We start from the raw sequence: 12,856 nt of genomic DNA on the forward strand, positions 1-12,856 counted from the left end.
TTAATCAAGAGAACAGTCAACAACTTTAAACTTTGCTCTAGATCAGTGTAGAAACTGTTAAAATGACCTGGACTGATGAGACTGGACTAAAATGGACTTTGCTGAAAATGCAGCAATGACCAGGACAAAATGAAATGAGCTGGCAACCAGCAAGAGATAATGGTTAACTTAAAGCCTTCACTAGTTACATGCATGGCTTCCCATGGTTTCTGAGAGCTTTGTATATAAGATGAAATGCCTTGATGGGCAGTGGATGTTGCAGCACTTATCCTAAATGGATGCCCTGAATAATCCTGAGGGGATTTAATAAGGATTAGTTCTAAGTGATAGCTACACCAAGATTGTGAACTACTGTACCTTTTATAAACAATTTTATATTGGGTGTAGAAAAAAAGATACATAAAAAGACACTGATATTTGCCAATGCCTTTTCTAGCTGACAATACACACTGAATGTAACAAAGATTATTTCTTTAGGAGAGAGCCAGCTCTTGGAGCGAAGGAACATGTACTGACATTGGGTTGGCATCTGGACAGTGTCTCTGGAATATTTGAAAATTGAAACAGGATACCGAATCAGCTAATATGTTATATGATTGTCTGGCATGTGATTGGCGGTGATTATGATTGCAAATTGTGTGTGATGGATGAGTATGTGATGCTTCTCACAAAAGACACAGGGCTCCATTTTCCTGTTGGCGCAATGCCAGCACTACGGCAAAGGCAGTTTTTATACTATTTTCCTCAGGGCGTGTTTTTATGTTTGTGCCAAGATTTGTTTATTCACTTCTTTACTTTACTTTTCCCCTTATCTGTATTGATGTAAACAGCAGTGAGGTCCACCACTTCAATATTTTTTTTTTTCCAGTAACATAGATTTTGACAAGAATTTATCAGGCTGTCAGGATATTTTGTCAGCAGCTGGTAAGGTTTCAAATGTGACAGATGTAAAAAAGAATTAGAAAATACATTTGTACCCAAGTTCAAATTTTAGGTACATATATACACACACACACACACACACACACAATAGGCAGAGCTAAACTTTTATCCACATCATGTGTATTAATTATTTTAAAAAAATAATTAGATTTCATTTTAATTGTCTCAGTATTCTAAGTAGTAACTATTAAGAGTATAAATTTCCAATTTTCCTTATTTCCGTAGTCCTTCCTATAGTCCGACTATTATATAGACTAAATTAATATTTGGGTTGTGTATTTTTTGGAATCTCAGATTGTGGAAATCAATTTCCTCAGCCTCTCTCCTCAAGATGCTGTTTTTATATTGCATGAGAGAGACTGATTTGATTGGCCACATTGCACCACGTATGCACCAATGCTAGTAGTCAATAAAACCGTAAAAACTGTTGGACACATATGAACCTTTACCCAGAGCATAGATGTGAATTTGCACCTGTGTCCTATTTTAGGAACTCAGTCGCCTAGTACTCACACAGAACTGTGGTGTTTTTATTTTGCCAGCAGTGGCCCCTAGATTTGGCATGCTAGAGTGGTTGTGTAAATCTCATACGGTGCCAATAAATAAACAAGCCCAGAGAGAAAGCAAGGCCAGTGGATTGCAAACCGCTGGCCGTACCCCCCACAACCCACGGCTGGGGGAGAGTCCAGGAAAACCTTTATTGGATCAGAGGATTGAACCAGCTCACGATAATATAAGAGTAATATAATGTAATTTCATTGATATAGCAGGTGAGGCCACACATTTTCTTTTGGCTGTACCAACAGGGCTTGTGTGGCGGACTGGAGCTAAAAGAAGACCGAAACAGAACAATTACATGGCCCCTTTTTTCTAATAAGTGAGAAACTGGTCTACATACAGACTCAGGATTAGGGGATATTTCAGATGCAAGAGAATGCTCATTGGTGTGGAGAGTTGTTTTGTCAGAACGTCTTTGAACCATATTGATTCTCTTGATCTGTTGCTTCCTGTACAGGAATCTGGGATGGAGCTAAGCACAGGAGGCAGATTGACCTGAGATGGCCACATTTGCATGTGCATGCTGTAGATAGGGAAATGCGAAGAACGCCTTAAGAAAGATTTATGCTACAGATGGAAAATGTTTCTTCCATATGTAAGAGTCCCTTCTCTCTCCGGTGGTGATCTTTTTGTCACACTTAGGGACTGGAAGTATTAGCCTTAGTAGATTTATGTATATTTTTACCTTGGAAGATTTTTGACCTTGGATGAATGGAGACATTTGCTGCTTGGGGCATGTACGGCCTACCTACCCGAGCAGCTGGGACTGGTGACTTCCGTGGGCTAAAACTGGTTGTTGATGGCTTGAATAAAATTAGTCTGTGTCTGGAGTGAGGCCTGAAGTAGCAAATGAGGCTGGGTACACAATTGAATAAGGTATCATGGATGGGCTTCATTCCCTGGTCCTTTTGTGGCCACACACTTGCACCGAGGAGGATCCCAACAGAGCAGACATAGAATCAGTGATGGCTGCTTGTTCTGCCAGGTTGAGGACACAGCACAAAAGGAGGTTGGAAGCTGGAGTAATGCCTTGATGTTTTTAAAAGGAAAAACCGACTCGTCCTTCTTGCATGACTTTGCAAGTGCAACCACCCAAGTCATGGTCTGGGGCCATGGCTGGAATTAGACACCAACTTAACTGTCAGGAACAAGGCACTGAAATAGCACTGCAGGTAAATGTAAGACTTGACACTGAATGGACAGCCCAGAAGCAGGGAGAGGAAAATATTTAAAATTTAAGTTTGACAGCAACAAGATAGTTAGCTTACCATGGTAGACCATGGAAGAATCTGACTGGTTTAACAGAAAGTGTGAAAGCTCTAGTCAACTGACGGGAAGACACAGAGAAAACTTTCACAGACAAAGCTGCACACAATAAAAATGGTCAAAGAGATTCATGGTCAGAAACTCATTGATCAAAAGTAAGTAAATGAACTATGACATGTATTTTAACACAAGCAAAATTCTAAAACAAGCAGTCTGAATACAATGTGGAGGTTTTCTTTGACCATTAGCAGCTAGTTTTATTCTGCTGTAAATCAGCATGAACATGACAAATGAAGGCACCTCATCATACAGATCACACACCAACTCAGCACCACATCAACTAGCAGCTAATTAGACACAAGAGGCAGAACAAATAAGTACAGTTCTGCTCTTTAGCAGTGACATTTCAATGCAGCTTCCATATGGGCGGCCAGGTTGAGGCCAGCACTCACTTTGGGAAATCAGAGCATTAATTATGATGAAGATAATCACGATAATGATGATAATGACAACAGCAGCAGCAGCTTTCAGTGCTTTTATAGGTTGGATGCAAATCTTTGCTGTTCCTTTGGACAATTTGGGGACCTATAGTCTTTTAATTATAGTGTATCAAATGTAATGATAATTTATTAAAACTACTACAACAGCATGCTTGAAATCCCCTCAGACTAAGCAACAAGTGAGCAGAACAGACATTGGCAGAGGGAGTGGCAGTACAACCAGCACAGTATCTATTGCATCTCTACTGCATCAGCTTCACTAGTAGAGAAATGATTCTATACAAGGAAAAAAAATGAGCAAATGTGCAAAACATGGTGCTGTGTGGGGTGGTCAGAGATCCAACTGAAATACGTAACTTTTCGAATGGGAAGCACTTAAATTTTGGACAAAGAGCTCATGGCCATCCTTACAAGCAAAATGATGTGACCTGATGTTCATGTAACTGAGAAACAGACTCCAAAATAAAGCTGGGAGACCACGTAATCTTGAAAAAAGAAGGCAAAGAAGAAGAAGGCAACTAATATGCAGAATGTGGGACAAGCTAGAACAAGAGGAACTAAGTAAGAACTTTATTCTTCTGTGCCTACAACATAGTTCTTCCTCAATAAAATTATTATTAGGTACTGGTTTAACTTTCAGATAATCCAAAAATACCCATAACACTGGTTCTCACCATTGCAAATCAAAGTTAGGACTGCAACCCGTTCTCACTACCAGAATAATTCATAGGCCAGCAAATACATGGAGCGACACTTAAGAGTATTACAGTGTATCAACCAAAAGTTAGACATGTTCTCTGGTTGAAGGTTTTTATTTTTCCCATCATATTGTCTTCCAACACAGGAGAACACCAATATGCTTTCAAACATCATTAATGTTTGAGAATTTAGCCACAAACGGAAGCATGTCAGGAATAGATACACACATGAAAATCTTTTTTATGTGACAGTCACTCTCCTGCTAACCCTGTAAAATACAGTGGATTTATCATTGTTCTTTTTCTTTTGTTTGTTTTTTTGCAATTAGTTTTATGATTCGGCACGACATTGATAGAGGGAGGCAATACTTTAAGTTTGTCTCGTAAAAATTATGTTTCTATACAATTAAACTGCAACAATGGGGGTATGTTGTCAAGGTAAATGCCAAGTCACGAAGTATGACTACAATGTGTCCAGTCAACACATTTCATTTCTGCCATAATATCCAATCCTGCACTACACCATTCAACTTTGAGACCATCTGGAAGAACACAGTGTCATTCATGGTGTCAACACATCTGCCTTTTCACATGTAAAATTTGGAGGGTTAGATTTTAGGCCCTCTCCTGTTTCCTCAAACACTCTGATATGATCAACATATTAAAGAAATGACGAAGGACTACCTTCTTTAATCTTTGCAATATAACCAATATAGAATTTAGAATAAAAACTATTTTTTCACTCTGACTTATGACTAAGTTTCTTATTATTCAATCCATGTGCCTTCTAATTATCTTTATTTTCTCAGCTCTGTCAGTTTGTTATTATGTCTGAGTATTGACCATGCTATTGTTTTTTTTACCATTTTATTTTTTTCCTTCTTTCTTTAAATGCATTTGTTGTGAGGTGCTGGCTTAATAGAGAAAAAATAGGTGACTTTAGACAAAACATGTTTATTTGCTTTTAAACAAAACTACATTTTCCCAACCTTAACCAAAGTGCTTTTGTTGCCAAACATAACCACACAAGTTAGCTCTTTAGTTGAACTTGTGTCTATGACTTGCGGTGCCCAAAGCATGCCTGCTATCCACCCCAACCATCTTATCTGACTAATGTTTCATTAAAAATATTTGTGCTTAAGCATATAATTAATATTTTCCGTCCAACAGTTAAAACTTGCAGTTAAATTGCATATTAAAATAATAATAAAAAATAAAAACAAGGCTGCTGACGAGTGGCTGTGAGAAACAGCAGTGGTATGGCTAAATACACACACCAGAGAGCCTCTTGAGCCACTTGATTAGCTGTAACACAGGTACCCACGCAATGACTTTCTCAAAGGGCCATAAACACGTTTTGAGTGATTCCCCGTGTCTCCAGTGGGAAAAAAGGAAAGTCCAACAGTAGTTTCTCATGACTGGTTAGCTCTAAAATCTGTGCCCAGGCTACACTGAGCAGTGGTTAATCTCCCCTATGACTCCTGACCCTCCAAATCACACTACACAGCCACAAAGCCACTCTTTGATTTTTTTATATGCTTGGAGAGAAGCCTCTAGCAGAATGTGAGGGTGTAGTTACAGATGCTTCTGCCAGTCGGTAACTTTTAGAAAGCAGCCTAATGGCAGCAACTTCCATCATAACTGCATACAAGTGTTTTTATTCCAGCTTGCTGAACTAATGCAATACTTCATTGCTGACCTCTTGTACACTACAGCAAGAAGCTGCGCCAAAATGGAAAACCTCTCTAAAAAAACACCACAGCTCTTGGCCAGATAACAATACTGCACGATGGAACAGGCAAGTGCAGGACAAGAATGCACCTACCAGAGATGTATTCAAACACAGACGTATTCAGATGAATGCTGACCTCTGGAATATGACAGCTGTCTGCAGGATCATTCAGAGTGGAGCAAGCATGCCAACTCTCAGCACAGTGACAGATAGGAAAGATTTAGGCAGAAAGTTTGATGAGCAGCAGACAGACGGTTGGTTTGAGGCTTGACTGGCATTCTTTTAACTGCATTATCTCAATGCATCCTCTTCTTCTGTGCCTGACTGGGAAAACAGTGCCACCAGCTGTTTATCTTGATTATCCTACTACTAATGTTCACATAACACTTTAACATGTAACCAGCACTACAGGTAGTTATCTACTACCAGAGGTGTAGCATAATAACAATACATAAAACAAACTAACCAAAACTAAACAAAAACAACACTGTACACCGTAGATCTAGTCTCTTTATCCGCATTTCTCTCTTCATAGAGATAGGGACTGGATCCTGGACACCAACTAAAATCTCACAATCTCTAGAGCAATCCAGGATTGATGTGCCATTTTGTAGTCCAACCTGAATGTTAGCTCCAATCAGCATGGCATATTTCCAATGAGATTTCCACACTCGGCTTTTCACTAATAAAATAAGCTCAGTGTAAAATGGAGACTTGCAGCATTGATTTCCTTTAGTTCCATAAAACAACACCTTTTTTACTCTGTTTAGGTTTATGATTAAATGACTTGCTTGTGAAAAAAGATATGTGAACCCTTTGGATTTATCTCTTATTCTGTATTTATTGATCATATAATATTTCTGATGATAAAGATGATAAATCCTAAGTACGGACAAATGCAGGGTGCTTCAGCTAATAAAACAGAAACCATCATGTGTTTTGTGTCCTTAATGAACACACTCTGGTGGAAAAAGTACGTGAATCCCTGGATTCAAGAAGTGGTTGAACCTCCTCAAGAAGAATTTTGGACCATTTTTGGTCTGCTTCAGCGCAGACATATTCTTACGATACCTCCCTTCATCTCATTCTACAGAATCTTTTGGGCTGAGTTCTGCACTCTGTCTGAGCCACAAAAAGTAAATGTACTTTGTTTGGGGTCATTCTGTAGAAGATTTAGTTTAATGTTTAGGGTCATTGCTGAGCTCTAGTGATGTTTTTTAGAACGTGGCTTCCACGGAGAATGGCACCCAGGACATGACAACATGCTCCATGCAAACATGCACCAACATTTCCATATGTAAGACTCATGTACAGAGTTGTTAACATTCAATTATTCATTTAAGTCTTAATGCCTGCACCCTAGATGGACATTGGACCACACAAGACAATTTTATACAAACTGTGAATGCAGGAAATTCAAAAGGGTTCACTTACTTTTTTGTCATTGTACATAATTTGTGTAGTTACACTCAAAATGACCACAACCTACTGCAATGATGAACAACAGCTTTTCACAGGTGCTGTACATCTACTACAACATAGTGGCTCATGTAATGTCACATCATGCTGCTCTGAGATACCATCTTGACCATCAAGTAGGCTTATCACAATGAGAATCAGTTCTACTGGGCATGTCAGCACAATAACTATGTGGGGAACCTGTACACGATCAATCAAAATAAACACATTATTGGCAGAAGTGAAATACCAGAGTGTTTTAACTCTTTGATTTCACTGATGACCTGACTGTGTTTTACTGACAAAAACACAGAAGAAAATGAAGGTGAAAAAAGTTTCTCTCACCTCTGTTGTATGAGCCCATCTTTATTCAGCTAACATGCTGTGGTTGTTCTGGCAACCAACTTAAACAACCATGTGATTAACATCATGGATGAGTAATGTTTGGCCAAGAACGTCACCTGACTGAATGCCAAACATTCTGCTGTTTGTATCCCACTGAGAGCACGGACGGTCCACTGAGCTAGGTGCCATCAGCTGACCTGCCTCACAGACTTCTGCCGGAGCCAGAGAAAGATTGCAAAGTCATCCTGGCACCATCCCTCACCACACGTGCCACAGATACCCTCACAGCACTGTCTATTAATTTTCATTTATGAACCTTGCAAGGCTTTTTCCAAGAGAACTGTTCTGTGAATTAATTTACATGATCCCAGCAGTTCAGTGATTTCTCCGTGTGACTGCCTCAATAATTATGTTTGAAATTGTCACAACAAAATGTCAAATGTACAAGCAGAATTTACACAATAATCAATAACAACAACAACAACAAAAAAAGAGATTCTGACCTAATGAAGACGTAGAGGACTGCGTCAACCGCGTGGCGTTTGTCTCAGTCCGACTAAATAACCCTGCACTCTGGTGTGGCCCTTTGCAAGTCAAAGGCTGCCTTCAGATGGCTGCAGGGATTCAATAAGGCTGAGAACCTTTCTCCCTTAATGGCAGTGGACATGGTGTTTATCATTTCAGAGATTTAAAGGACTGGTTTGGGGGTTCTCAGTAATGGTTCTGTTAACTTTCTCCATTTGTGTTGTTGTGGTCCTTTGGCACAGCAGGGCGTACTGAGCAGCTACGCCAGGTTTCCACCGCTCACACTGGCCCAGCTATTTGTAGTTTGGTCTGGGTGAACACCCTTTTACCGTTATGGTGGAGAATAGGAAAAACGGAACGGTGGCCATGACGGACAGGTGTCACGACACACAGAGTGCAGCACGGCTTGCTGTGCATGGGGTAGTGTAGGTGCACAGTATCCACGTGTATGTTGAATTATAGTTATAAATAGCAGGTATTAGATTCAAAATGTTTACCTCTCATATTAACATTAGTCAACCCCAACAGCGTCTCTGTTTGATTCATCACAATCACACATCATATAAACAAACACTCAGACACATGCCCGTTACACTAGATTCTGTAAGCCGTAATACACAAACATAATTTAATCACACGCCCACTTCCAAAAATTCTTCATCCACACATAAACATATAAGTGGATAGACACATAAGCAAACACCTTTACGCCACAGGCATCTGTTCTCTACGGGAGTAAGGATGCAAATAGGGGAGAATTAGGCGCGCAGGGGGAAGAGAGGAGAGGCGAGGAGAACAGACGAGCCGCTGATGGAAAGGAGGAGACAGGCTGGGAATCAGAGAAAGAATGGGAATAATGGGGAACGCAACATCAACCCCACTCATGTTTTATCTAAAACTCAGAGCTGTCAGCGTGTCTGCGTCCACAGTATTAACTCATTCTGCCAGCTTGCTCTTTTGCATCTGCACTTTGTAAAAATGGATCGTAAAAAGAAGGATAAGTAAATATAAGAACATGATATATGGCTTTAATTAAATACTGGACATCGTGTGCATTAGGTGGTCAGAAACACTGAATCCCTGTCAATACAACAGGTAATCAATACACCTCTGACAAACCTTTAGCTGCCGATGTCACTGAGATTTCATTTAGTTTTGAATGTTTCCAAAACACAGCCTCAAACCACATATAAGCTCAGAGTGACCAGCAAACACAGCCTCAACAAAAAAAATGAACATCTTTAGTCACATATGACCGATACGCATTGTTTTCTAGATGCTGATTGGTGTCTAATGGCTTCGCATCCCACAGTTCTCCCTCTCCTCCCTCCCGTGTAGTTTTCATTTTAGCACAACACATGCAAAAATGCATTCAAGTGTTCGAGCGAGGCAGATTTCAGATCCACGTAGAGTCCAGGCGTTTGAACATAATTCCACGTATATGTGCTAAAGTCAATTCTTACACATTAAACTCTTTTGAATTGTCTCAGGAAAGAGGATGTGAAGTGAAATCCCAATTCTGTTCTCTGGCTCCATATGTTTTTCATTGCTTTTGCTCTCCTGCCTTAAGTTAAAGAAGAAATGCTGCTCTCATTGTTTAGATGATCCAATTCTGACTTACCTGCTGAACATTGAATCAGCCAGTAGCATCAAAATGCACGGATGAATGCATTTCATGAATTGTAATGCAAAATAAAACCATATCCATATATATCCATATATTTACTTAAAGGTTACCTTTATGTGTGATGGTATATTTTGGCTTTTATATATTTATATTTGGCGAATTTTGGCTTTTACGCGTTTCCCTCCAACAAAGTGCATCACAATATTTCTTCAGTGTGCCCAGTCCAACTCACTTTACGCGCCTTTTAACCCAATAACAACGCATTCCAGCGCACAACGAGGTGAATTTCATGTCATGTCAGAGTTGCACGAGAAAAAGCCAAATTCAGCTCGTTCCCCCTGAGCTGCTCTTGATGATCGGGGGTTCACAGCAAACCTGCCGTCGATTATGCAACATCAGAGCTGCATTAACCGGTCAAAGCCTCGTTTACCGACAGCGCTTGTGTCCGTTTACTCACCGTTCAAGTTCCAGAGGGGCTGGAGGACCCCGACTCCGTTGCTGTCGTTACTCATGTTGCATGGCGGTGCACCAACAGCCGCGTCCTCTCTGCTCTCACCACTTTCTTCTCCTTTCTCCAAGTTTTCCACCCAAATTCCTCCAAATCGCGCTCTTCTTCTTTATTCCCCCCTCTCTCTCTCTTTCTCTCTCTTTGTTGTCTCTGTTTGCCGGAGACGCACGCTTCACTCTGCCTCTCCTCTCCTCTCCTCTCCTCTCCTCTCCTCTGCTCCTGTTACGCTTTCTTTTTTTGATTTGAACCAATTTGTACTATTGCATTTTTTTTGTTGCCACTCTGGGGGTTGAGGCTGTATCAATCAGCTGGTTTGTTAAAGAATCCTCTGAGGAAAAACAGGCGACAAATGAACACTAACTAATCACATGTGCCTTCACTTCTTAATTATACATCGACTCTGCCCAAAATATAAATGTGCCCGTTCAGCGTCAACCGCGTGGCGCTTGTCTCAGTCCGAGCGCGCAACAGAGAGAGAGAGAGAGAGAGAGAGAGGGTTGTGATGTCATATTTCTCAGCAAATCCTCGGTGCATCTTTATTTTGGCCATTTCCTCATTTTGCAATTTTTGTTTTATCTATACTTTGGCAGTATTAATGAGACATCACTAATATTAAAGGATGCAATAGGTTTGAGGTATTTCAAGTTGATCTTAAAGCAAGGTTCAGTGTCCAGGGGCAGTCAGACACCTTCATTCAAGCCTGGCCCTCCTCCTTAAAAGAAGTGTACCACAGCCTACAGAGCACAGGAGGTGCCACAGTAACACAAAAACTAAATATTCAATTCAATAAAGACATGAACGACCGTGACTGTTTGTGTTTTATCAGCTTTGAAACATGCAGGAAACCAGGTAACTGGAGGTAGTGCACTTTTTCTTGGACCAGTATGTGAGTATGTGTATGTTTGGGTGCAGTGGTTGGGAATCTCTCTACATACATACATTATTCATGGGTACATACAGCGATCAGATGCAACTTGATGGCTCCCTCGTTGGTCGCTAGACCACACGCACAAATGAAGTGTGGTGCATACATGGTGCTATCAGTGGAATTCCCTGTAGCTGGACTCACAGATAGTAAAACTAACATCATTAGAAAAAAGTAATAGACTAGGATCACGAAGTGAAGGGTTCAGGTAAGGCTCACATTGCTTTCTCGTTGTTGGCAACAAACTGACAGCTATTTTAGTGTTTGTGCATTAGCAAGTGCAGCGTTAGCAGAAGAGTCCTTCATGGGAATTGAGGATATGACCCATGTGCAGCTTCCTCAGTTCCAAAATGAGGAGTAATTGCTGAACAGGAAGAAATAATCTTGGAAAAAAGTAATGATAGCGGCGTGGTTAGTGTTAGTGTTTAGTGGAGGCTGTCTTTAAAATCTACTGTAAATACAAAATGTTTATTATTATTAATTATAATATAACAATTTTAAGTGGCTGGACTCAGCACTGTGCCTCAAACCACAGTGAAGGACCAGAACACACGGCCCCTACTTTACTCCAGATCCAGACCTGCCCTGTGAGACTTTTAGTGGGGTTGATTTCTTGGTGTGCTCTGGTGTCCACAGGCAACCAGGTGTCCCAAAGGTGATGTTCAGTAGCAACCGAACTAGCTGTGATATTTTAAAAAGCATTTAATCCATCATCCAAAACGCTTCATCAGTTCTAACTGGCTGGCTCGGAGTAGCAGGCTTAGAAGCTCTGTGGAGAACCCGAACACTTTGACTGTCGCCTGCAGGTTTGTTGTTCCACCTGGTCTTCAGGTGAGTAGTTAGGACCAGCTGAAAGTGTGAATCGCTATGAAACCGTGGAATGCTAAGAACTGTATTGTAAACGGGTGATATGATGATTATGCCTTGGGCTAATTCTAAGCATCCCAAGGACCAAATTAGAGTCTGCTCACTCCCACATGTGATCTCACCCCCCATGGATACTCATGCTGCTACTCTATCCTTCTCTTCTAGCTTGTGCATATATAATACACACACACACACACACACACACACATACACAAAGACACACAGTGGTACATAGTCTCATCAATCTAGAAAGGATTTTTTATCATTTGTGCCTGGTGTTGAATAATACTGACTGTATGGTGGATGCTCTCTGTAATAATCCCTGTTGTATTTTAATGGATTGCTCTGATTGTGGCTCTTGCTGCAATATCATCTCCCGACTTCTCCAATTCTCTTTCAACATATTATTTTCATCACTGACATTAATCTCATTGTAAAATATTCATAAGTAAAAGTAGTCCAGCCTAAAATGTATTTATTTATGCATGGACAGGACAATACAGACTAAAAGATGTGAGGATTTATTCAGTTGATGGCAAATTTCAAAAGGTTGAATATGTAGCTGGTATAGGAATCTGGCTTGATAAAGTTCGCTGTGGATGTAAAAGCATTTGTTTAGCTGCCAGTCCAGTTAGAAAGCTAAGGGGGTGGGACGTCAAGGGAGAAGCCACGAGCTTGTGAGACGATAAACAAGAAGCACAGAAGCTATACAGAGACTGTCAAAGCTGCTGGAGAGTAACCGTGGCCCTTACTGTGGTGGATGCAGAGTTAATCAACTTATAAGGGACATCGGATGTCTCCAGTGCAGGCAGCATACCAACTTCTAATCGGGGAGTCTGGTGTGTGTAGAGATGTGTGCGCTTGTTCTGTCTGGTGTAATTCGAACCAGACAGAACAAGCGCACA

The 12,856-nt window shown here is 40.6% G+C and overlaps 1 protein-coding gene across 1 annotated transcript in view; it reads right to left on the reverse strand.

Moving 5' to 3' along the window:
* Positions 1-10,161, reverse strand: part of chrm4a (cholinergic receptor, muscarinic 4a) — a 40,554-nt gene extending 30,393 nt beyond the window's left edge. Inside the window, exon 1 of the mRNA XM_026363382.1 lies at positions 10,109-10,161. The gene's annotated coding sequence lies outside the window, so the exon portion shown is untranslated. The remainder of the gene's footprint in view (positions 1-10,108) is intronic.
* Between the last annotated feature and the right edge of the window lie 2,695 nt (positions 10,162-12,856).

This window comes from Anabas testudineus, chromosome 2, assembly GCF_900324465.2.
Source record: "Anabas testudineus chromosome 2, fAnaTes1.2, whole genome shotgun sequence".
NCBI lineage: Eukaryota > Metazoa > Chordata > Actinopteri > Anabantiformes > Anabantidae > Anabas > Anabas testudineus.